The following is a 26024-nucleotide window of genomic DNA, read 5'->3' as shown; positions in this document are numbered from 1 at the left end:
AAGTCAAACTACTAAAATATTAAACTTATTCTTATAGTTGCCTTTTTGTAATAATAGCTGGCTTTTTTTTCCCCTGCAGCACCACACAATTACACAGCCAAAAAAAGCTCCTTCAATATTAATCATGTCTAGACATCATTAAGTAGTTACAGCTTTGCATGTTATTGCTAATCAAAGTTTGTTGCTAGTAGAGTATTAGATCTAACTTTGAATCGAGGTCTGTCCATATTTTTTTAATGTAATGTCTTGTAATATCAGCTGCACAGTAAAAATGTTTCTGTGAGACACAGCTACTGGAAAGTAACCACTAATTAAAAGTTAATAACTCTCGGGTATAGTTTATATTTTCTTCTCTGTCTGTACCAAAATGTTTAATCTACTTCAAGTAGCCTTCATGTTACAAGAATGTCAAAATAGCATAAATCTTGCAAACTATTTCTGCATTTATATAAAATTAAACTCATGATTTTAAGGTTAAAAAAAATATATCCAATTGTCCTGTTGTGACCTCCCATGCAGACAGTGAACACAGACTACCAATGTAAATGCATTAAAGCAGTATATATTAGAGGACTAAATACCTTGCAACCAAGAATTTTAGGGAAGATTGTTTTAAAAACTGACTCCATATTAAGAAGTATAAAGAGATGGTTTCAAAGGAGAGTCAATAACACTTAAACCCCCTACTTATTACTCATTCATTTAATTCAGTCTTAATTAAATTGTTCAGATTGAAATGTCTATTACAACTGCTTGAAAACACATAGATTCTCTGTAAAACAGCTCAAAGCTAAACCACAACGCTCATTAGGAACACTTTATTTTAAAAAGAGCACAGAGCACTTTTTGCCCAAAAGCATTCCTTGTTTTCTTTCCAAGAATATTCATCCTCATAAATCTCCTGGAAATATAAAGAAAGAATGGGAAATAATGGAGTCCGCTACATTCAGCCACAAGCCAGGCCAAACAACTCAACAGCCATCCTGCTGTTATTTACTGATCACAACAGGACTACATAGCACTTAGCTGGCAAACAGAAAAGAGGGCAGCATCCTTAGAACATACTGACTTACTTATGGGCATATCCTGAACCTTGGGATGAGTCCCATTAAATTTAGAAGGGCCTATCTATGCTGAAGTCATTTCAGGAAAGAGCTCTAGAAGAAATGATGTAAAAGCTGTAGAGCACACAGCACTCATGTCTGAAACACTGCCCTTTTCACATGTTGCTATGTTAACCTACTGTACCATCATATTTAGGAATGAGAGTATTTAAGTGTATATAAAATGTTGATATTAAAAAAATAAAGATTACAACAATACCCAAAATACAGTATTGCATCTTCAGCACAGATTGGACTATCCAGCAGCTGTTCAATCCTAAGAAGCAGATTCAGAAGGGTTCTGAGCCCCTGATTATTCTTTCTGAGACCACAGAACTCCAGTCTCCTGAAAGAGATATCAGAAAAATGGAGCAATGTGGAGAACATCACTGTTACCACATGCCAAATTTTGCTTGGGAGAGAAGGCAGAGGTAATGCTCATTACTTGCATGCAACACTTGTTATGCAACGAGACTTTCTAGACCCAGGTTGGTCTCTCCACACATTGTTGTGTGCCCATAGTAGCTTTGGGACCTCTGCACATCCCTTCATTATGTGCTGTTGCTTAATGCTTTGTGCTTTCTCAAGGCCATGGGGATGAGGGGAAAACAGAAAGACAAGAAATGCCACTTTTACTTGCAAACTGCGACACTGTCCAAAGCAGAGCTGACTCAAAGCTCTTCCACAAGCCTGTGCAGAACTGAATTTTCGCCACCCAAAAGAAGAGAGCTCAGGACTCCTTCACTTTGACCCCAGGATGGAGTTCAGAGGAAAAGGAGCTGGATGGTACAGTCAAGGGAGACCCTCCCAGGTGCCCTACCTGCCACAGATGGGTCCAGCTGCATTAGAGGAAACTCACTGGTGCTAGACATTGGCATCCCGTCAGGAGCAACTGCTGCCCATAATGCTTCAGCTCCTTCCCTTAAGAGCAGCAGCAGCCTCCAGCCCATCTGTATAAGACTGGCACAGGCCTACAACCAAATTTGTCCCAAACATACCTTTTTCCATATTGGGACAGATGCTTTTAAGGTGTTATCATAGAATCATAGAATCATTTAGGTTGGAAAAGACCTTTGAGATCACCAAATCCAACCGTTAACCCAGGACTAAACCATGTCCCTAAGCACCACATCTATGCATTTTTAAACGCTTCCAGGGACGGTGATTCCACCACCTCCCTGGGCAGACTGTTCCAATGCTTGACCACCCTTTCAGTGAAGAAGTTTTTCCTAATATCAAATCTAAACACCCCTGGTGCAACTTGAGGCCATTTCCTCTTGTCCTGTCACTAGTTATCTGGGAGAAGAGACATGTAATGCAGTACATTACAGCTTCGAGGTATTCTGCTCTGTGTGGAGAGGGGATTACAATAATTACACTTGCTTCAGTTATTTGAACTACACTAGGGAGAGAAGAGGAAAAACAGCAGCTTTAGCTAATGCTCAACATCAAGAGCACCCAAAAATTGTGACCATGTCACGTCAGTATTCTGGCTACATGCTGTCCTGACTCATTCATACTGAGCAAGTGTCAAGCCATGCCCAAAAGGTTATACACTTTTTAAGAAAAAGAAAACCACAATCGTAATCAGTACCAGACATGAGAATTCCATGCTTTAGAATAAATAAACCCACCAGCCATAGGCTTTTTTCTTCTATTCTTTTTTTTAAAATAAAATCTATGGAATTAAGAGATTTGCTAACTTGCAACAATGCATAGGAAACTCACTGAAAGCTGTCTTAATAATGAACAATAACAAGTCAGGAATGGCCAGTTCTTATCTGAAAACCTGAAAAGTCATCTCCGTTTGCACAAGAATTTGTGAAAGAAGAAATTAAGTGCATCAAACTACAGGAGGTTCTCCTACAAGCATGACTGAAAATTACTTGCCTTTCTCCCTCCCCATAGTCTAAGCTTTCAGGTTCCCTATGGCATAATTTGACTTAAATCTGACAATAAGAAACCAATATTCTGTGGCACCTCAGTGGAAGAAAGAAGAAAAAGCAAAGTGGTGCCAACTTCATGTCTTAAAAAAAAAAAAAAAAACAGCATCCCCTTCCCAGAAATGAGATCTCAATCCCTTCTCCACACTTTCAAACTATCACACCAGCATCAAGGTTCCTGCAGTCTAAACATGGATTCCAGCAAGCACAACCAAAACATACATTTTGAAAAAGACTAATTCTGAAATTTAGCTGTGCAACGAGAGCTTGACCTGCAGCTAGCTTTACTGTATTACAGTATTTATAGACTCCTGCACATCTTGCAACTATGTAAGCATGAAACCATGTACCAGAAAAGGATTAATATTCCACTTGCAGAAGGATGTGGTCTGGCCACACATATGCAAATCTATGGTGCACTGCAGTGTGTTTGACTGATGGCCATTTCTAACATCTCTGATTTTCTTTATTTTGGTCTATGCCATTGAAGTATACACTTCATACTCTTAAGTGAACCACTTTTTTCTCTTCAAAATTATTTCTTGTAGTACCTAAACACAAATAAGCTATCAACCAAAAGCACCAATAAATACTGAGTAAAACCCAGGATCTCCCACTATAGCCAAGGTCAGCACTGTGCAAACATAAATGATCTCCCCTAATCATGACTGTGTAAAGGGACTCTTTGAACAAGAGAAATCTATAATATACAAGGAAGAATTTAGTCTACAGAATACACAAGTCTGCAATCTGTAATGCCCAAGGCTGGGACATCTTCTCTGGTAACTGCTAAGGTGCTATTATGGCATTTGCCCATGCAGTGTTTGTGCTCAGTATTTAGGAGCCCAGTGGCACTAAGGTTTGAGCACAAAGGAGTTTCAAGATCTGTATCATGTACATTAAGGAACAGGACAGAGCCATCCACCTTGACCTTCACCAGCTCATGGGTAAAATAGTACTTTGCTTTCAACCAAGATCTGAGTTGCAGCAGCTTTCATACAGGTGTGGACCTGTGGTTTGTATAGCCACAACATCCCACTTCCCACCCTGAATAAGCTATGTCCAAGGAGAATAGCTGCCAAGCAGTCCTGTACTCCAGAGCTGCTGTTCTGTTCAGCCCTAGGATAGCCGCACCAGCAGGGAAGCTTCTTAGCACTTTGTTCCAATGCAACTGTTTAAGAGTTGCCATAGTCTTGTTCTAAATAATTCAGAATGTTTTCTAAACTTCCTGGGTTCAGTCCAGGAATGTATTTATTTGAGAAGCACAAGTTTAGGGTGTGAAAAATCTAGGTTCCTTTTATTAAACTATTAACACACCCAGAGACCCAGCTCAGAAACGTTAAACTCACCAATGAACAGAGACACTGCCCCAGAGTATGGTGAAATGACCAGCTCTGACACTTCATCTACAGAGAGCTTTTCAGACTTGAGCTGGATAAAATCTTTTGGCACATCTTTGCTTACAAAGGTACCAAGTCCTGATTTGAAACAGAAAAAGTAGCTCCAGTGTTGATTAGAAAATCTAATTTTTCTCCCACACTCCTGACACAATTTACTTCACTGCCAAGATATACAATACCACCTGTGACTACAATTTAAACATTCACACAGTACCCAAGTATGGTCTCTCAAAGTGGTATGTTTCTCAAAGTGGGACACTCTAGGCATGGAATTTCAAATACCTGGGGGTCTCTCAGAGAAAATTGTCTTGGGTCTTTATGTTCCCAATCTAGGGCTAAGTATCTACTGTTAATGGTATAATATATCCCACTACAATCTTCCGTGCCTTTGCGTGGTTCTCCAATCACACTATGAGTATACTTTTCAAGGTATTCAAATCTCGGACATCCAAACCACTTAAGGGTCATTTATCCATCAATCACACATCTATCTATATAAAAAAAACATATGCATGAGTTAAACGGCAATAGTATCTAGTCCACTGAGTTTCTTCTAATCTCTGGGTAAACCCACACCAAATACACCACAAATTCAAGGTTCTATCTAATCTTATTTCCTGGTTTCCCCTTGGTCCCAAAATATATTTATCTCATCTATTACATTTACATCTAACATAAAGAGGGCAATTACAAAAGAAACATATTCTTATTCTTGGTCTTACATGGTGCAGTATGCTTATAGTTAACTTTTCAACATCACCTCCCATAAATCTTCTAACGATGTAGCTACTAAGACTTCAAGAACCAAATCATTTGGCACACTGCCCTCAGCAATGAGTTTCCTCCAGCGACTCAGGCAAAGAAACAATTACAGGTGTTTCACATGATTTAGGTGTGTCATGGTTTAACCCTGGCTGGCAACCAAGTACCACGCTGCCACTTGCTCACTCACCCCCACCAGAGGAATGGGAAGGAGGGTCGGAAAGGAATGTAAAAGTCAGGGATTGAGATAAGAACAATTTAATAGGTAAAGGAAAAGCCGTGCTCGCAAGCAAAGCAAAGCAAACAACCCATTCACCACCTCCCATGGGCAGGCAGGTGTTCAGCCATCCCCAGGAAAGCAGGGCTCCATCACATGTAACGGTTACTCGGGAAGACAACTGCCATAACGCCAAATGTCCCCACCTTTCTTCTTCCCTCAGTTTATATACTCAGCATGATGTCATATGGTATGGAATACCTCTTTGGCTAGCTTGGGTCACCTGTCCTGGCTGTGTCCCCTCCCAATTTCCTGTGCCCCCCCAGCCCTCTGGCTGGCAGGGCCCAAGGAACTGAAAAGTCCTTGACTTAGTATAAACATCACCCAGCAATAAGTAAAACCATCAGTGTGCTATCAACATCGTTCTCACATCAGAGCCAAAACACAGCACTATACTAGCTACTAAGAAGAGAATTAACTCTATCCCAGCTGAAACCAGGACAAGGTGACAAAAATATTCTAGATCCACAATACCTTTTTCCAAAAAAACCCGAGACAACACAAAATGACAATACTAACATACAAAACGCCAAACACAATCACAACTCCAATTCACAACATACAATCACTAAAGGCTTAGTCAAAACAAGACATCAAGACGAGAGGGGTCCCCACATTCAATCACACCAGGGACACAGCCCACTTCCCTCCGGAGGACTACAAGCATCCTTAATTCCAGGAATGCTGTACATACCAGGTAGAGGGAGTGGATCCCTGTACAGGGAATTAATCCCTCTTAAGGAGACATCTCTCCTTCTCCATCCTGTGACCAAGACGTCTCTTGTGTCGACTTATGGGTTACAGCCAGACAGAACAGATCAGGAAAATATATAAATACCTTTTTTATCAGAATGCAGTGAGTCATGTCCACTGGATGCAAGAGACCCAGAGAAAGGGAGTCTCTCTTGGTAAACCTTACCCAGGTGTGCACTAAGGGTGTCCCATGCTCTGAAGGTCTCTGCAGCTCAGCGGAGATTGTCCCATCTGGGTCGCCAAATCTGATGCTGAAAAACCTTGGAATGAAGAAAACTGCTAAGAGACTTTTTGTACTTTTAGCAGCAATTTTTAGCAGCAGAAGAAACATTTGCTTAACCTGGACCTTTATCACCTCTCTGAAGGACATATGATAAGCATGGCAAAATACTCCTCTCACGGCTTGGTTTCATTCACACCAGAAACTCAACTTGTACCTCTATGCTGAGGAGGCAGTATGATGGTTTTCCCCCTGACATGCCAATATAACTATGTCAGCAAAATAATACTTTGCAACTCTTCCATCTAAATGTGAGAGGCTAATCCTTTCCAAATGGGGTCATCAATTATATTTCTACCAAGTGCATGGAAATCTGCCAGATCAGAGTGGTAGCATTTGAAAGTATTTCCAACTGTGTGTCTAAAAATGTTGCAAAGGACATGAGAAGCTTTAAAAATATTATTTAGTAGTATATAGAATATATATATAGGAATATGGAAGGTGAAGATTCTTTACTCAGCTGTCAAATGTGCTACTGTTATTTATACATTTACTAAATAAAAAAAAAAAACACCAACAAAAACAAACAAGCCAACACACAACAAATTCTGTTCCACATACAGTTTTGTAGCCAAATAAAAAGAAAAAAATATAGCTGGTCTACATAAAGATGCCTTTTCAGGCTATTATGACAAAGTGGGTTTCATAGGATACAGTTTGAAAGAAGGTTTTACATATTTGTTGCAGAAATACTCAGCTCAGAGATCTAGGGTGAACATATATACTCTGCGTAGGCTTACCATAATTGTATCCTTTGTAGGTTCTTTTATTTTTGGCAACACAAATGGTTTCCCAGTGCTGATCTTTTAAGGGATCTACAGGGTAACTAGCTTGGCAGAAGGCATTCTGTTAGGAAAATAAAAATATTATTCTTATATTCTGAATATCCAACCTATTACCAAGAAAAGCTCTGGAAACAAGCCAACATTAATAATATTTACTAACTGTACTGAGTCGCTAAATGCAATAAAACTGCATATTGGGAGAGCACAGAAGAGGAAGTTCAGATGGTATAAATATTGAAGTATCATTATTCAAACAGCAAATGAGCTTTTTATGAGATAATTTAGCCTAAACTCTCAGCTACTTAAACAACTGCAGAAGAAAAAAGAGCTTCCTGCAAGATGACCAACTACATGAGCCAGGAAGAGTTGGCTGTTAAGAGAGCTAAATAGCTTTTGCACAGGAATCCACAGAGCTTCTGCCTTAGTAAGCAAACAGGAAGGTTAAGTGCAGGATTCAGAAGCCTCTGTTGTAGTGCCTGAGAAGGGAGAGTGGGTTCTGGGGCATTGCTAGCCCTCCATGGCTCCTTCAAAGGGAGCTAGCAAATCCTTTGGTGTCTTTGGTGCGGGGGAATTTGGTTTTTTTTGGTCCAGGTCATTCACTTTCAGATTACTAGCATGAAGAGGATTGAAAATCCCCTGCAGTGCACTTTGGCACACTACTATCACTGTTCAGCTAACAGTAGATGAAATATACCTACAGAAAAACGCAGACTTGGTGCAAACTTGGTGCAGACTTATGTGCAAACTTGGGTCAAATGTGGTAATTGCCTAGGAACGAAAATAATGGGGGAAGGAATTTAAGAACAGATGTAATTTCTCTGCAGTCTAAAGAGGAAATATTTTGTTGGGGGGTTTTTTTGTTGTTTTTGTTTTAAAGTGGACCTTAAACTTCCATTTAGACAGTTTCTTTTGGTTTTCAGTGGTGCAACACCTCAAAACTAAGTGAAACATTTGGAGAGAGGTGTGCATGCATGTCTCCCTCTGAGGGAAAGGTATAAAAGAAAAAGAAAAAGAAAAAGAAAAAGAAAAAGAAAAAGAAAAAGAAAAAGAAAAAGAAAAAGAAAAAGAAAAAGAAAAAGAAAAAGAAAAAGAAAAAGAAAGAAAAAAGGAGGTTCAGGTCACCACTTAGTGATATTTGGGTTATTCAGCCATCCAGTTATTGATATAGCTCTAGTTTTAATATCTACAGATCTGGAATCATGTGACTTGCTGGAATCTGCTGCTCTGGAGGAGTAAAATGGAAAAACTAATTGCCCTTAAATGAGGGCTGCAGTGAAGAGCATTTGAAAGACGTGACCTACCACCCCATTCATGACTTCTCAGTGCCCCAGACAAGGAAGAAGCCAGAGGATTGGTGGTGCTGAAGAGCAGAAATTTGGGAAGACTAATTTCAGTAACAGAAAGAAGAGGACTGAGCTTTAGAGTTACATAGCAGAACTAGAGCATTTGCAAAACTAAGAAAGGAACTCTTGTCCCTCATATCTCAGTCTGGACCACTCATCACTTGGCAATATATCAAATTAACCTTGTTATAGTCCAATTATTGTCCAACACCATGTTAAATTTTCTTGTTTCCTTTTAAGAAAATTTATATCTCTGTCTTCTTATGCACATCTTTACATACTCTTAAAACACCATTGTGGCGTATGAAGGCACAGACTCCAGTTGTGGTGCAACCAGAGACCCTTTATTGTACAGAGAAGCTCATATTTATATCTCTGAGCCCGGATACAAATTCCAGCTATATGTACCACCAGGCTCAGGGCAGAAACCATCCATGCAGTTACATAGCTATATATCACTACAAGCATGCAGACACCTATTTGCTACTAGATAACCATGTTTATGTTTCTTACTCTCCTTCACAATACCCAGCTGTTCTCTCATCTCCTGCCAGGTTAGACATTCTCCATCCTCCTCTCGTATATCTCACTTCAGACGTTCTCTATCCTCCTCTCCCACACACCAGCATCTTGTCTTTTAGACTAAAAGCAAGATCTACCTTGAAGCAAGGCATAAACCCAAATGTTTGCACTTTGAAGTTCCTCACACCAAGAAAAGTTTCACATTTAAAATAACAATAAAAATACAAATTCCTAGCTTGCTTGGGAATGTGACAATGCAGTAAGGTAGAGAAGAGTATTCTAGTCTGCTGCTACATTGGGAAATAAGATCTGCAGTATGAGGTTTGGCATTGGAAAGTATTCATCATTTTCAATCAGTAAGAAAAAAAATAATTTGATCAGTACTTTCCTTATTTTATTGTGGATTTTTTCCCTATTTATGTTTTTTCTTTTCTTCTGGTTTTTGGTTGGTTGGTTGGTTGGTTGGTTGGGGTTTTTTTTGTTTTGTTTTGGTTGGTTGGTTTCTTTTGTTTTGGTTTTTTTGGGTTTTAATGTTTGCATAGTCATTTATGCAAAAATTGGTGTGATGAACTCTTAGTTCCTTCCCCCCCCCCCCCCAGAACAATCTGTTGTGAATTAGCAGATATGTTCTGTGGTCTTTGGTAATGGAATGCTCTATTGAAGTAAATCAAATGAACAGGATGAAAGGGGGCATTTTGACATAAATTCCTCCTTTTTATCTTGTTTACTGCATCCTCTTACCATCCAGGACTTCTAGTTAAGATAATTTCATTGCAATTTTTAATAAAGACCCCAAAATGCTTTAACATGGGAGAGGAGCCAATGTTGAGTACAGTGGCTCCTCCTCAGGTGTGCTGAGGCAACAATCCTCCTGCTCACCTGCTCCTCTCCCCTCTTTTTTTCTTGAGAAGATCACAGGACTTATCTAAGCTGCTGCTCCTTCTGAACAGGCTTGCTGTAGCCAAGGATAGAGAAAATACATCAGTGGAATTGGTGTTGAGGGAATTGGCTATCCTGTCTCAGAAGTGGATGAGCTTAATAAGTACTCAAGATCCTGTTTAACTTTTTTCTTCTGGCTACTCATTTGTGATAAGCTGCTTACAGAGATGAGTTGCACTCGCAAGATCATAAATGATAAGCTCTGCAGTCCAACAGTTTTTATATTCAGAAAGCAAAGATTCTGAAATGAGATGAATAATGGGAGAGATGAATGATATGAATAAAATGAGGTGGATAAAGGGAGACCTTATAGCAGCAGCCTTCCAGTACCTAAAGGGGGCCTATAAGAAAGCTGGAGAGGGACATTTACAAGGGCATGTAGTGATAGAACAGGCTTTAAACTGAAAGAGAGTAGATTCAGATTAGATATTAGGAAGAAATTCTTTACTGCGAGGGTGGCAAGGCACTGGCACAGGTTGCCCAGAGAAGCTGTGGATGCCCCCTCCCTGGCAGTGTTGAAGGCCGGGTTGGATGGGGCTATGAGCAACCTGGTCTAGTGGAAGGTGTCCCTGCCCATGACGGGAGGTCGGAACTAGATGATCTTTAAGGTCCCTTCCAACCCAAACCATTCTATGATTCTATAATTCTAAGTCTTAAATGTTCACAAAAAAGCCTTGGGATTATTGGATTCGAACTCTTAGACTAAAAAAAGTGGCTGAGCAAAACACTGTAGGCTAAAAAATAGATAAACCACTTTATCATTGCTGTTTAGTGAGAGCGAGACCTTTTCCATGCCCATTTTTTATAGACAGAAAGTGATTCAGAGACTTTTATCCTTTGTATATGGGACCATTGTTCAGCTTTGGATTTGACACTGGGAAACAAAGATGTTCTCAAGATAACTGAATTCAGTTCTCCTGCAACTTGAGGCTGGACTTCTAGTACATTAAATACCTTTTCCAAGTGATTTCAGTTTGCAGTGTTTGTTCCATTAGGAAGACAACATTCTTAGAGTAAGGCATTTGCTTTTTTCAAAGCTGACCAGACTTTGGAAATATCTGTTCTAAACTGCAATGAATGTAGGTCAAGTTCTCATTTACCAGAGCATGCTCTCTTTCTCCTGCTGAGGGTAGCAGCTCTAAAACCCACCAGAACTACTTCACAGGAGGTGGACTGCTCTGAGAACCTCTGGCAAGCAAGGAAAAACCCAAAGTGTTAAACACAACATTCTCATGTAGAAGGTTTAACATATTGCATAGCTGCTATTTAAGTAATAGGCTATCACATTAAGTGATTAAAAAAAAAAAAGTGATGAAACCAGTACCTATACCATGCAGCTTTAATTGTTTCTTACTCTATAATGCTGAGTAACTTCATCCCAAATCTGCTCTGTTGTTTTAATAACAGTAGGGACAGTATAATTTGCTGCAATCATAACATGGTGCTCTTTGAAGACCCTGCAGGTTAAAAAAACCAAACAAAACACAATAAGCACAAAAATTTCATAAAAACTCTAGCAGTTAACAATATATGTCTTTTCATTACTTCATTAATCCTCCAGGACTAGCCTTGCAATTAAGAGTGCACTGCTATTTCCACTAAAGTACAACTCATCCATTTTCTGAGTGGTGCTCACTTTTTATTATGTACATTTCAAATGTTTTGTTCAGATAAAACTACAAAATGAGCAAATATTGTTCCCTAAAATAATACATCAGGGCCTGATTGTGCTGTTCTTGTTCTAGCTGCGTAATTCCTTGTCCTAAGAGTATTGCCATGTGAAACAGGCAATAAAAACAGGCAATAATAATGTGTCCTATAAAAGAGAGAACAAAGTAAAAAGAGAACAAAACCAGCATGTTCTAAATTCAACCTTGTTCCCTATGGGACAAACAAAGGCTAGATTTGAGTCATGAAATGCATCCAAAATGAATTTGACTTAATTATTTACACTTGCACACCATGCAATTTACTGATAATATTTATAATGGTTTTCAGGGATGGAATTTAACTGAATACTAGCTATTTCTGAAAATAAAATATACTACAAGACCTGCATTAATGTTTATGTCTGAACCGATAAAACCAAACACCTGAGAATCTAAAATTAAGGCTAATTTTTTAAGGTGGAAATCAAACCCTACATCATGCAATATTATAGTGATACAGACTTATGGCCATCAGGAAGCTGGAAGTGTTTTCTTTCTTATGTACCTGAAAAGCCTTTGAATGACTAGAGCAAAATACAGGAATCATCAAAAGCTTGTGGTGGTGTGTTCCCCCCCCCTCCATCCTGACCTTTATTTCCATAACACTGACCAACTGATAACCACCTGTGGTGGTTGTAATGTATGCATCTGGTCGTGATGGTTGCATCAGACTCAAAGTGAATTTGGGGGAGACAGATAACACAATAGTCAAGGGCTAATTTGAACTATGCACTCACCTAACCACAGTGCTGGTCAAGGTCCTACTCAAGACAAGTTTGAAAGAATCTAACTTCTGTAGTCGGTATGCAAATATGACTATGATCCATTATCTTACTCCATAAATAGTGGACAGCCCAGGGCCCATTGAGCTCTCCTGCTCACTGGGCTGCAAGCCAGGATTTCCCCTTGAGTAGGGACACCTCTCAAGGTTACTCCTCCAAACTGAGAGATTCCTTGCTAAAACAGATTCTCAGTAAGTGATTAGTAGCATGCTAAACTTTGAAATCTTAGCTAAGTGATATAAGATTGATTGTGCATATATAATCCTTTAGATATAAAGCGTTGACCAAGTACGGGACTAAGTCTGGATCTAGCTGCACCTAAACTCCCCTCTGAGAAGGAGTCTAGAATGCAAGGGGGCCCTTTCTGAACCGCATGACTCAAGGGAGGGTCTCCCTGACAGCTCTGTCTGACCCTGTCCTCAATGCAGTAAATAATCAAGTGTGCCTTGCCATCAAATCTTGTTAAACCACTGTCGCATTTACTATCAAATGTTGTTAAATTGCTGGTTTATATCAATAAACACTCTGCTGCTTCTCTCTTGAGTGAAGTGCATTACTCATTTCCTTGAAAAAGCTGCTGTTGTACTTGCAAACTGCAGATCAACTATAAATAGATAAAAAGGAGCTACAGCAAGATAGGGACAGTGACTGCACCATTATTTCATATAACTGCTCTTTTCAATGCAGCCTGTGCTTCCTATTCATGAGACTAGAAGCTGTCATTTGTAGATCCTAACAGCACAGCTCAACAACAAAAATATACTTTATTCTCTTTGAACACCTGCTATTTACTGTGCTAGTAAATAGAAGTACAGAGAAGAATCGATACCTTACAAATATTAATCCTACTTCATATTTTACTGGAATTGTAACATGTCCTCTGTTGTCACTCAAGGTCTCAGGTGGTTCTTCCCTGTCGCTAAAATAAAACAACATATGCCACTCAGATTGGATTGTGATACTCATCTGCACATGCAACAGGACTACTAGGTGGGAAAGGACCTGAAGAAACTGAAATACCTACAGCTCTGGGTATGAAAACACACTTCCTATTTCCAATTAATTACTATCTCCTAAAAATAAATTCAAAATACTCTTTCCAGTAACTAAAAAAGGTAAGTCCTGTACCAGTCCCAGCTCCGAGATGCATCTTTGTTAAAAATACAGACTACAGTTGACTGAATGAAAATGGACCAAATAAAGGTCACTACTCTCACACCATCCCTGTATTATGCAGGGACAGCGAACACTGAATGCATTCCTTTTACCCATCCAGCTCTATCACAGAAAACTTCTGCAGTGCTCTTGCTCTTTGAGGGCCAGACCTTTTTGTTTAGCATAAACTGTGACTCACACTAAAGTATGAGGCAATTTTGTAAGAGAATAAACCTTTTATGAAGGCAAAACTACTGGGAATTATGACTCATTTATGATTCTCAGGCTCTAGAGACAAACAGCTATTTATTTAGTCCACTCAGTCCACTGCTGGACCCAGTACATCCATAAAGCTGTCAGCTCTACAGATTGTTTAACCTTTTCTGAATTTAGAAAAGTCATCCTTGTTTTACTACGAAACACAAAGCTGTAGAGCTTTCTCAGAAAAAAACACAAGGTAAACAAGCAATGATTGCAGCTAAACTTGTTGCATATACATGTTGTATTTTCCAGGAGATACAATGCATTCTTTCTTCTTCCCCCATTTTATATACTCAGCATGACAGACATCCCATGGTATGGAATACCTCCTTGGCTAGCTTGGGTCACCTGTCCTGGCTGTGTCCCCTCCCAATTTCTTGTGCCCCTCCAGCCTTCTTGCCTTCCTGAGAAACTGAAAAATTCTTGACTTAGTATAAACATTACCCAGCAACAACTAAAACCATCAGTGTGCTATCAACATTGTTCTCACACCAAATCCCAAACATAGCACTGGACCAGCTACTAAGAAGAGAATTAACTATCTCAGCTGAAACCAAGACAACTTGTTAAACAGAAGCCTCCAATTTTCAGAACTGAGAAGCCTCAGTAGAACTTATTATATAATATATTAAAAATACATAGCTAAATAATTTTTAATATAAACCAACTGGTCTTGCAAGCAATTTATCAAAACCATTTTCTTTCCTCCAGTGAGAACTGTCAAAGCCTGGCAATTGCAGTGGAGATAAGCTGCCTAGAAAAGGCTGCTGGAATCTCACTTAATATATAGTAATACATGTAGAATACTGAACAGAAATGTTCACAATGTAAATAAATGACTACTAGGTCTCACAAAAATCCCCTACTCATTAAAACTAGGGCAAATCTATCACAATTTGGCACTACACAAGGTTTGGGAACACTGTCCAAACATGTCCCTCTTCATATCCTGACACTTAAGGGTGATTTTATATGTAGGAAAAGTTTCACTATTTGTTACTGTACAGGATTTTTTAACTCATACTTTTATTTTTTCTTTAATGCGTACAAATCTTTATTACAAAGTGACCCAGAAAAAAATTGTCTTAGATATTTCTTCATATTAAAAAAAAAAACAGTCAAGGAGGAGGCTTTAAAAAGGAATGTATTAGGGATGCTTATCAGTGATTAAGAGAGGAATTAATTTCTGAATGCAAAGGAGAGTATGAAATTTCTAAATTTAGGGATCTATATCTACAGACAAACCGACAATGAAATCATGACAAGAAAATGAGAAAACTCCAGTAAAGCTGGGAATGGAACATTTGTGGATACTGACATTGAGTAGTCTGATCATTTGGCTTCAAGAAAGTAACACCTGATTTACTTCCTACAAGTCCAAGACACAAGCTGGAACATGTATGTGGGACACAATATAAGAGGACATCTCTCCTGATCCTCCCCCTCCATTATGCATTTGCAACACAGACCTGATATGATAGGGGAACAGACAAGAAACTGCCAGGAAAGAGAGTTTGTCTTATTTGCATGCAATTTGATATTTCCCAATTCAATATCAGAACTATTTCAGTGAGACTTAGATGCATATTTTCAAAGGCTAAGTTTAGCTAGAGCTCCCTCTCTATTCCAGCAGGAGGTACAGACTTATCACTAGATATGTTCAAGCTGGAGCTCGATTTTTAAGTAGACTGCTTGCTGGAAAGGCCTCTCGCTCCCCACTGAGCAGAAATAAAGTCTTGATGCCTGACATTGGCAGATCCAGATACCAGCCTATTCTCTTTTCAACTGATTAAATTTTATATACAAAATAAAGTCATATTCTCCAACCTGTGGAAAGCCACAGTATCTAATGTCTTATCATTATATCCTAACCAATATCCTATATTTCTGGAGACAGACCCTTCTGGCCAGGAATGCCACTTGCCTTCTGTTATAAATTGAGACCACAACGGATCATAATCCAATTAAAATTTTATTAATTATAGCAAGTAGAATATGAGCAAAACCAGCGCTGGACGACAGGGGAGTCTGCGCTCCGCCAACTGCCGTCCTGAGCAGTTCAAACAGTCCCTTTTTATACATCTTTACTCCCGTGTTCATGAGGTAGTGGAGGTACTCTGCGCATGCTTCAGTTGTTGTTAGGGGGTCGTTTTCTGCCTCCTGGTGGTCGTTGAGGCCGAAGTAAGAAGTCTTCCTCCTTCATCCCATAGTTGACCCCTCACTCATATGTCCTTATATGGGGTTGTTTTTCCTGTTTCTGTCGGTTCCTGGATATCTGGTGGTTATCTTATCTTGCACACACAAGCGGTGTCTGGTGGCTGTTTGCATAAGCGATTTCATATCCTTTATGTCTGACCTTTACATTGGGCCTAACATAAATCTTAATAAACAATACCCTAGTCCATAGTTTCTCACAATCCCCCCTTTTTCTTTTTATCCTATTATTGTTTATTAGACGCTACTTTCATTCTCGGCACTGCAAGCAAACCTTTTTCCACAATCCCAACATTTATCATAACACTCACAAGGTAATACCTCACAATTACAATAGGCATAGTTCTCACGTGACATAACGCATTCACAACAATCTTCATCCTCATTAATAGATACACTCTTATATTTTGTCCCAGACCTCGTAGTTAAAATAAGCAGTTCAGCTATGTCAAACCGTTCTTTAATAAAGTGTAAAATATAGCGTAATATACAAGGCCCAAATATAAGTCCCAAAATCAACATGATAAGCGGTCCTGCTAAAGCAGACAACAAAGTGGTTAGCCAAGGTGAAACATTAAACCAGTTTTCATACCATGACCTGCCCGCCTCACGATCTTTCTTACGTTGATCTAACCTTTTCCGGAGTTCAGACATGGTGTCCTGGACTACTCCCGTATGGTCAGCAAAAGAGCAACATTCTTCATTGAGAGCTACACATAACCCTCCGTCCTTTAAGAACAATAGATCTAATCCTCTTCTATTTTGCAGCACTACTTCTGATAAGGACTTTACTGAAGTGGCTAAATTTTGGATAGATTGTTCTATTTTTGCTAAATCCTCATCTACAGCCATCTGCAAACTTTGTAATTCCTGACCTTTTACTAGGGAGGCTATGCCTGTACCTGCTCCAACTCCACCCGCTATCAGCAGTGTAGCTAGGGTTACCACTGTAATTGGCTCTCGTTTTTGCCTATTCAGGTCTCCTTCAAAGTGGCATAACACCTCCTCAGAGGTGTGATAGATCAGACGAGGAACAATAATCACCTGTACACAAAACTGAGATTGATTAAACACGTTTAGGGATAGGCAAGGCGTTACTCCGAAGTCTGAACAAACCCATTTAGCTCCTGGTGTCGGGATAGCCCGTTTGTCAGATTGATTCTTGTGTCTCTCTATATTGGTGTTAGTGACTGTTCGGTTGCACAAAGGCTGATACTTTTTGGGCACTGTACCTATACATTTTCCTTGACCTGTTACTAATTGAATAGTAATTCCTTGCGTATGGTTCCTCTGGTCATTCCATGGGCATTCTCGTGGGTTTGAACCATTAGACCATCAAATCCTACCTGGTTTTCCAATTGCCTCAAAATATGGTGGTCTAACATTATAACATAACCAGCATTCCTCAGTTAAATTTGGTTTGCTTTCATTAAGGGCACAATAAGAGGCTTGCATTAGATTCCATAAGGGGTCCTTGGATTCTGACAACTCTAGATCCCTGGATAAGGAGAATTCAGTCACAATGTCATTAGCTGTTTCCGAAAGGGAGTCTGGAGAAGGGGTTACAACAATTACGGGGGCAACCTTTTCTTCAGAGAAAGTGGATGGATTCAGGACCAGGTTTGGTCCTACTGGTAAAGGATCGTGGGGCATCGGTCTCTTCATTATTTGAAAAATTCCTCCTCTGTCTACACCTGTTTCCCAATATCTAATTCCCCAATATTTCCCTGCCAGCCAAAAGTCCTGAGCAGGATTTTTTATAGTTATATTGATGCCCACACAAGGAATCGGTTTACTTAAGCAATGACCCCACCGGTCTCCGTGTAATTTAGGTCTCTCGCATCCTTCCGGTGACCACTTTATTTCTAGATATTGGTCTCCAGGTGCGGACCACTCAGAGGCCCATGTTTCGCACCCCCAATATGCACAGTAATAATGACCTGGAGAATTACAGTATCCTTTACCAGGGTTTGATGCTGGACATATATAAATTGGTTTACATATATCCGCTTCATCTCTACGATCTTCTTCAGTAATTAGATCATGCAAACTCACATTGAAACTAACTGTGCCCGGTGTAGTTCGTGCTTGGATTGGATTACTTGGATATTTTATGTTTGTTATTGTCCAGTTCATAGGTTCATGAGGGTTTCCATTTGCTTGGGTTATTATCAATAACAAAACTAACGGTATACCAGGAAAAAGGGTGTCTGTCAATTTTGCTAATTTAAGTATATTTTTACCAGTTCTGGGGAAGTTCAGCCATTGTTGCTTTAGTGTCCCATTGTTCTGGTTCTGTTCTCCACAGTTTGTTCCTCCTCTGCCTTGCCCGTCGACTCGGTTGCTTCGAGCCACGGGGTGTACCATCTTCTCGGCAGCAAGGGAATTCTTCAGGAGAACGGCTGCTTCGGGCTTTCTGCCTGTTTACATAGGCTTCCCACTTTGCAGCTTTAACTAATGGGGCCAAGCAAGACACGGTTAGTACTTCCCTCCTGCACTTTATAGCCAAGATTTCAGCTACAAAGGGGACTGGTTCGGTGGAGTGGTAACAATAATATTGAGGGTTTATTCCTTTGGCAAAAATTTCCCACCACTCATGGGATTCTCGAATAATTTCTTGTTTAGACTCTAATTGTTTTAATTTCCACTCCGTAAGAGTTCTTTGGATTTTCCAACACTGTGTGCAAACTCCTATTGGAGGGTATCCACATTCACAGTGTGTCCACCATTTATTCTGGCATACCTTACACCTGAAACAAGCAAATGGATAACAATTGCAGTTCAAATTATTACATCTAATTCATATATCTAGAGTGCATACATTATTTGCATCAGCATATCTTCTTATACTTGATATTGTGTGGTTGCATAAGTTTAGCAATTTCCTTCAACACACTTTGTACGCTTCCATATATAATAGATAAAAAAAGAAATAATTATAGCAAATATAAACAACAATACACACTTTATACCAAAAGGTAATGCGGCAAAATAATCAAATAAAGTCTCTATCATTACGTTATCTTTTCAGGGTTATCTTGGTGTCACCTGGAGTACTGATTACTTCCCAGTGGGGTCTCGTCACTGGGCCTTTAATGCGACTGGCATGAGTCCATCCACGCTCAGCAGTCCGGACAGCTGTTTCTTCCACTATTCGAGATGACCCATCTATGAAAAATATTTCTCCATGTTGTAATTCCTCTTCTTCTAGGTCTGGTTGAATTCGTGTTTGTTGTTCAATTGTTTGAAGACAATCATGTACTAACTCAGTACTTTCCCCTGGGTGTAGAAATTCTGCAGGGTTAACCGGTCCGATAGTCCTTAGGGATAGTTTTGGAGATTCTATGAGTATTCCCTCATACTTTAGTAGTCGGCTATCGGTAAGCCATTTTTCTGCTTTTTGTTGTAACACTCCCCTGATATTATGAGGCGCATATAAGACAACTTCTCCATTAAAGGTAATGCGATTCGTTTTCTCAAGTAATAAGGCAGCAGCAACAATGATTTGTAAACAACTCGGCCAACCCCTGCTCACAGGGTCCAACAGCTTTGATAAGTATGCCACCGGTTTCTTTTGTCCGGCCCATTCCTGAGTTAATACTCCGAATGCTGTTCCTTCATGTATGTTAACGAATAAATGGAATGGCCGCTTTAAATCTGGGAGGCTTAAAACCGGTGCTTGGCTTAGCTCCCTTTTGAGACTGGCAAACTGCTCTTGATCCTGAGGGGTCCACTTGGGCATTTTGTCTTTAGACAGTTGTTCATATAAGAATTTAACTTTAAAGCTGTAGTTCTCTATCCATTGCCTACAATACCCAAATAGCCCTAATGCCTGCCGAATTTGCCTCTTAGTGACAGGCATAGGTAATTCCAGAATTCCTTTAATGCGCTCTGGATCCAATATCTTCTTGCCGTTAAACAAATAATGCTCCAAGTATTTCACTTTTTCCTCCACAAATTGTAACTTTTCTTGTGATACCCGTAGGCCCTTTTGTGCAAGAAAGTTTAGGAGTCGAATGCTTTCTTTCCTTACATCCTCCTTATTATTTCCTGCTATGAGCAGATCATCTACATACTGTAACAGTACGTTTCCCGTTTGTACCTGGTATTCTTTTAAGAGCTCTTCCAGGGCCTGTCCAAACAGATTAGGGGACTCAGTGAACCCTTAGGGGAGCACGGTCCATCTCAATTGCTGTCTACGGCCTGTCTCTATGTCTTCCCATTCAAAGGCAAAATAATCACGGCATTCTTCTGCCAGTGGACAGGCCCAAAAGGCATCCTTTAAATCAGCCACACTATACCAGGAGTTATGGGGTCCTAGCTTGCTTAGCAGTGTGTATGGATTTGCTACTACAGGGAACCGGGTGATAGTTCTTTTGTTTATTTCCCTTAAATCATGTACGAGCCGATATTTCCCATTTGGTTTCTTTACAGGCAGAATGGGGGTGTTAAAGGGTGACATACAAGGCTCTAAGATTCCTTGTGCTAACAATCGATCAATTTCTGGTTTTAATCCTCTCCGTCCTTCTAGGGATATGGGATATTGCCTTACCCTCACAGGTATGTGGGGTTCGGAAATTTGGATTTTAATTGGTGGGATTTCCAGTCTACTAATTGTGTCCGGAGAGTACCAGACATCGGGGTTAATTTGTTTTTGATCATCCACGGTCAAAGGATAAGCAGACACTGTTAGCTCTTGATTTTTCACTTTAATTTCTAATTGCAATTCAACAATTAAATCTCGTCCTAACAGATTAAATTCTGCTTCAGGGACGAGCAAGAGTTCACCCATTCCAAATTTATTTTCAGTTTCGAATACCACATTTTTGATTTTGCTTACTTTAAAGGGTTCTCCTTTTGCCCCAATTACTTGTACTTTTTTTTTTCAGGGGAAACTTTACATCCCTCAGGTATTTGCCTAATAGTCGATTTCTCAGCTCCAGTGTCTACTAAAAGGGTGAACCCTTGTTTATGGGGACCTATTTTTAATTTTATCAAGGGCTCATGATGACTCCGGTCCCCTAAGATATAGAGCCCCTGACTCTCCTATTCCGTTTTCATCATTTCCTCATCCCTGATCCTTTCTCTGCAATTCTTCTTTATATGTCCCTTCTTTCCACAGTAAAAACAACATCTCTGTTCCTTCTTTACTACTACGTTCCCTTGTTTCGTTCCAGCAGACCTGTGTTCACCAGTCCGCCCTTTGCGATCCTCTCTGACCGCTGCTACCATCATTTTTACTTGTCGCTTGCTGCTCTCTTCTTCCGGCCTTACGTAGACTTTCTGAGCTTCCCTCAATAATTCATCCAACCCTCTATTCTGCCAGTCTTCTAACTTTTCAATCTTCTTTCTGATATCTTCCCATGATTTTGCCACAAACTGAGTTTTGAGGAGTGCTTACCCTAAAGGGTCGTCTGGATTTACCCCAGAGTACAGCTGAAGGGCTTTCCTCAGTCGTTCCAGCCACTCAGTAGGGCTTTCATCTTTCTTTTGCATTTCATTAAATGCTTTATTGATATTCTGGCCACGGGGTACTGCTTCCCTAATCCCCTGAATTACTATAGTTCTCAGGTCCTGCATATGAGTTCTATGCACTGGATCCTGATTATCCCAATTAGGTCTTTGGAGTGGCCATTTAATATCTGCTTGGGGTCCCTGGGCATGCTGAGCATCCCACAGTCTCATTCCTGCTCGTCTAATCATATCTCTTTCCTCGGTAGTAAATAATTGACCAAGGATAGATTGCATCTCATCCCAAGTATAAAGGTTTGGTCCCAAAAATTGATTTAATCTTTCTGCCACTCCGAGTGGGTCTTCAATTAAGTTTCCCATCTCGGTTCTTTTAAAATCTCGTAGGTCAGCCGAGTTTAGGGGTACGGAAATATATCCGATCACAGGTTGAGGTCCCCCCATGGGTATTTCCCTTAGGGGGTACATCTGAGCTGCCCCTTTTTGACTTCTAGTTATGCGTCTAGGAAGAGGGGGAGACCCTTGTTCCGACTCTGGTGGGGGAGTGGGCGCTCTGGGGACCTCTGCGGGAGCAGGAGGAGGAATGTAAGGAGGGGGGGTTAGAAGGGTTTCGTCTAACTCTTCCTGCTTTTTCTTTTGTTTAGTTTTCATTTCATTCAGTGGGTAAAGTCTAGCTCCCGGTCTTTCTAGCCACACTTCCGCATATCGACTCTCCTCCGGGTTAAGGGGTTTTTTATTATTAACCCAGAGGTTTAATTGCTGTCTTACCCAATCTTCTTCTGACCCATAGACTGGCCAAAAGACATTTTTAGAAATCTTCTTCCCTCCCCATATCTTAGTACAATATTCTATCATCTTCTGCTTATCTTTCCCTAGGGTTCCAGGGAAATATCTCCAATTGTCTAAGATATATGCCAGAGGGGTATTCTTAGGTACAATGGGTACCCTTCCCATGGGAGTCGAAGGCTTGCTGCCCTTCGCCCCCATCTTCTGGAATATCCACAAACATACACTCACTCGCTCCCCTTGTTCCTGGCCCAGTCCCTCGCGGGAGATGGGAAACGCAGTACTTAAGAGTCCGCACTCGCTTGGTTCAGTATATCGAACCTCTCACTCGTTATATTCCAGGAAACCCAATCCCGCCCGAACGGCAAACCCGCGAACAAATTCGCAATATACTTACGCGTCCTGCGTCTTCGTCCGGACTCCCGTGCACAGAATTTTTATGGGATTTTACCGGTTTCTCCGTTGCTCATTATTCTAGAATTTAGGTTCGTCGGTAAGGTTGAGGTAGGCTGTCGGTCGCGGGGCCGTGGATTGTCGCAGGGCGCCTCCCTGGAGGACGGAAGCCCACCGTTCCTTATCCGAGTCACGGCACCAGGAATTGTTATAAATTGAGACCACAATGGATCATAATCCAATTAAAATTTTATTAATTATAGCAAGTAGAATATGAGCAAAGACAGCGCTGGACGGCAGGGGAGTCTGCGCTCCGCCAACTGCCGTCCTGAGCAGTTCAAACAGTCCCTTTTTATACATCTTTACTCCCGTGTTCATGAGGTAGTGGAGGTACTCTGCGCATGCTTCAGTTGTTGTTAGGGGGTCGTTTTCTGCCTTCTGGTGGTCGTTGAGGCCGAAGTAAGAAGTCTTCCTCCTTTGTCCCATAGCTGACCCCTCACTCATATGTCCTTATATGGGGTAGTTTGTCCTGTTTCTGTCGGTTCCTGGACATCTGGTGGTTATCTTATCTTGCACAAGCGGTATCTTGTGGCTGTTTATATCTTTTGCTGTCTGACCTTTACATTGGGCCTAACATAAATCTTTATAAACAATACCCTTGTCCATAGCTTCTCACAATCCCCCCTTTTTCTTTTTATCCTATTATTGTTTATTAGACCAAACCGTTCTTTAATAAAATGTAAAATATAGCGTAATATACAAGGCCCAAATATCAGTCCTAGAATCAACATGATAAGCGGTCCTGCTAAAGCAGACAACAAAGTGGTTAGCCAAGGTGAGATATTAAACCAGTTTTCATACCATGACCTGCCCGCCTCACGATCTTTCTTACGTTGATCTAACCTTTTCCGGAGTTCAGACATGGCATCCAGGACTACTCCCGTATGGTCAGCAAAAGAACAACGTTCCTCTTTGAGAGCTACACATAACCCTCCTTCCTTTAAGAACAATAGATCTAATCCTCTTCTATTTTGCAGCACTACTTCTGATAAAGACTTTACTGAAGTGGCTAAATTTTTAATAGATTGTTCTATTCTTATTAAATCCTCATTTACAGCCATCTGCAAACTTTGTAATTCCTGACCTTTTACTAGGGAGGCTATGCCTGTACCTGCTCCAACTCCGCCCGCTATCAGCAGTGTAGCTAGGGTTACCACTGTAATTGGCTCTCGTTTTTGCCTATTCAGGTCTCCTTCAAAGTGGCATAACACCTCCTCAGAGGTGTGATAGATCAGACGAGGAACAATAATCACCTGTACACAAAACTGAGATTGATTAAACACGTTTAGGGATAGGCAAGGCGTTACTCCGAAGTCTGAACAAACCCATTTAGCTCCTGGTGTCGGGATAGCCCATTTGTCATTTTGATTCTTGTGTTTCTTTATGTTAGCTTTAGTGATTGTTTGATTACACAAGGGCTGATATTGTTCGGGCACTGTACCTATACATTTTCCTTGACCTGTTACCAATTGAATAGTAATTCCTTGCGTACGGTTCCTCTGGTCATCCCATGGGCATTCTTGTGGGTTTGAAGCACTAGACCATTGAATCCTATCTGGTATTCCGATTGCCTCAAAATATGGTGGTCTAACATTGTAACATAACCAGCATTCCTTAGTTAAATTTGGTTTGCTTTCATTAAGGGTATGATAAGAGGCTTGCATTAAATCCCATAAGGGGTCTTTAGACTCTGACACTCCTGAATCCCTAACTAAAGAGGACTCAGTCACCGTGTCATTAGTTGTTCTATCTGTTACTGATAGGGAGTTTGGACGAGTGGTTGTAACACTTGTGGGGACAATCTTTTTCTTAGGGAAAGTGGGTGAATTCAATACTTTATTCGGCCCAACAGGGAGTGAATCATATGGTATTTTAATTTTTCTTATGAGAAAGTGCCCTCCCCAATCTTTAGGAATTCCTGCATAGACACGTATTCCCCATGTTCGTCCTACTAACCACTCGTCTTCTAGGGGATGCAATACTTGAAATTTGATGTGGGTACAGACTTTCTTGTTATGTGGAGCTACATAATCCACGTCGCGCAGACCTGTAAGATCTACACCCGTTTGTTCAGGTACACATCCGTTAGGAGTCCAGGTTGCTTTTATATATTTATCAGGAGCCTTTACTGTCCAGCCCGAGGCTATTGTCTCACATCCCCAATAACCACAATAATAGTGTCCGGGATAATTACAGTAAGGCTGTCCAGAGGCCGGGCATAAATAAAATGGAGGTCCTTTTTCACAAGGTATTGGTACTAAATTACAAAGTTTCACTACAAATTCAGGTGGCCCTGGGTTGATAAAAGTGGCTATTGTTTTCATTCCTTCCCAAGATATTAGTTCCCACTTAAATGGTTCATGTGGGTTTCCCCCTTTTGCTTGGGTTATTATCAATAGCACAATTAATGGTATACCAGGAAAAAGGGTGTTTGTTAATTTTGTTAATTTAAGTATATTCTTACCAGTCCTGGGGAAGTTCGGCCATGGCTGCTTTTGCATCCCATTTTTCTGGCTCTTTTCTCCACGGTTTGTTTCTCCTCTGCCTCGCCCGTCGACTCGGTTGCTTCGAGCCACGGGGTGTACCATCTTCTCGGCAGCAAGGGAATTCTTCAGGAGAATAGCTGTTTCGGGCTTTTTGCCTGTTTACATAGGCTTCCTACTTCGCAGCTTTAATTAATGGGGCCAAGCAAGACACGGTTAGTACTTCCCTCCTGCACTTTATAGCCAAGATTTCAGCTACAAAGGGGACTGGTTCGGTGGAGTGGTAACAATAATATTGAGGGTTTATTCCTTTGGCAAAAATTTCCCACCACTCATGGGATTCTCGAATAATTTCTTGTTTAGACTCTAATTGTTTTAATTTCCACTCCGTAAGAGTTCTTTGGATTTTCCAACACTGTGTGCAAACTCCTATTGGAGGGTATCCACATTCACAGTGTGTCCACCATTTATTCTGGCATACCTTACACCTGAAACAAGCAAATGGATAACAATTGCAGTTCAAATTATTACATCTAATTCATATATCTAGAGTGCATACATTATTTGCATCAGCATATCTTCTTATACTTGATATTGTGTGGTTG

The 26024-nt window shown here is 40.4% G+C and overlaps 1 pseudogene; it reads right to left on the bottom strand.

Annotated features, from left to right (window-relative positions):
* Nucleotides 1-823: 823 nt before the first annotated feature.
* Nucleotides 824-6763, bottom strand: LOC129783195 (molybdopterin synthase catalytic subunit-like; annotated as a pseudogene).
* Between the last annotated feature and the right edge of the window lie 19261 nt (nt 6764-26024).

The sequence above is a fragment of the Falco peregrinus genome, chromosome W (genome assembly GCF_023634155.1).
Source record: "Falco peregrinus isolate bFalPer1 chromosome W, bFalPer1.pri, whole genome shotgun sequence".
NCBI lineage: Eukaryota > Metazoa > Chordata > Aves > Falconiformes > Falconidae > Falco > Falco peregrinus.
Note: the sequence above shows the minus strand (reverse complement) of the source record. Positions and strands in the feature narration are given on the sequence as shown.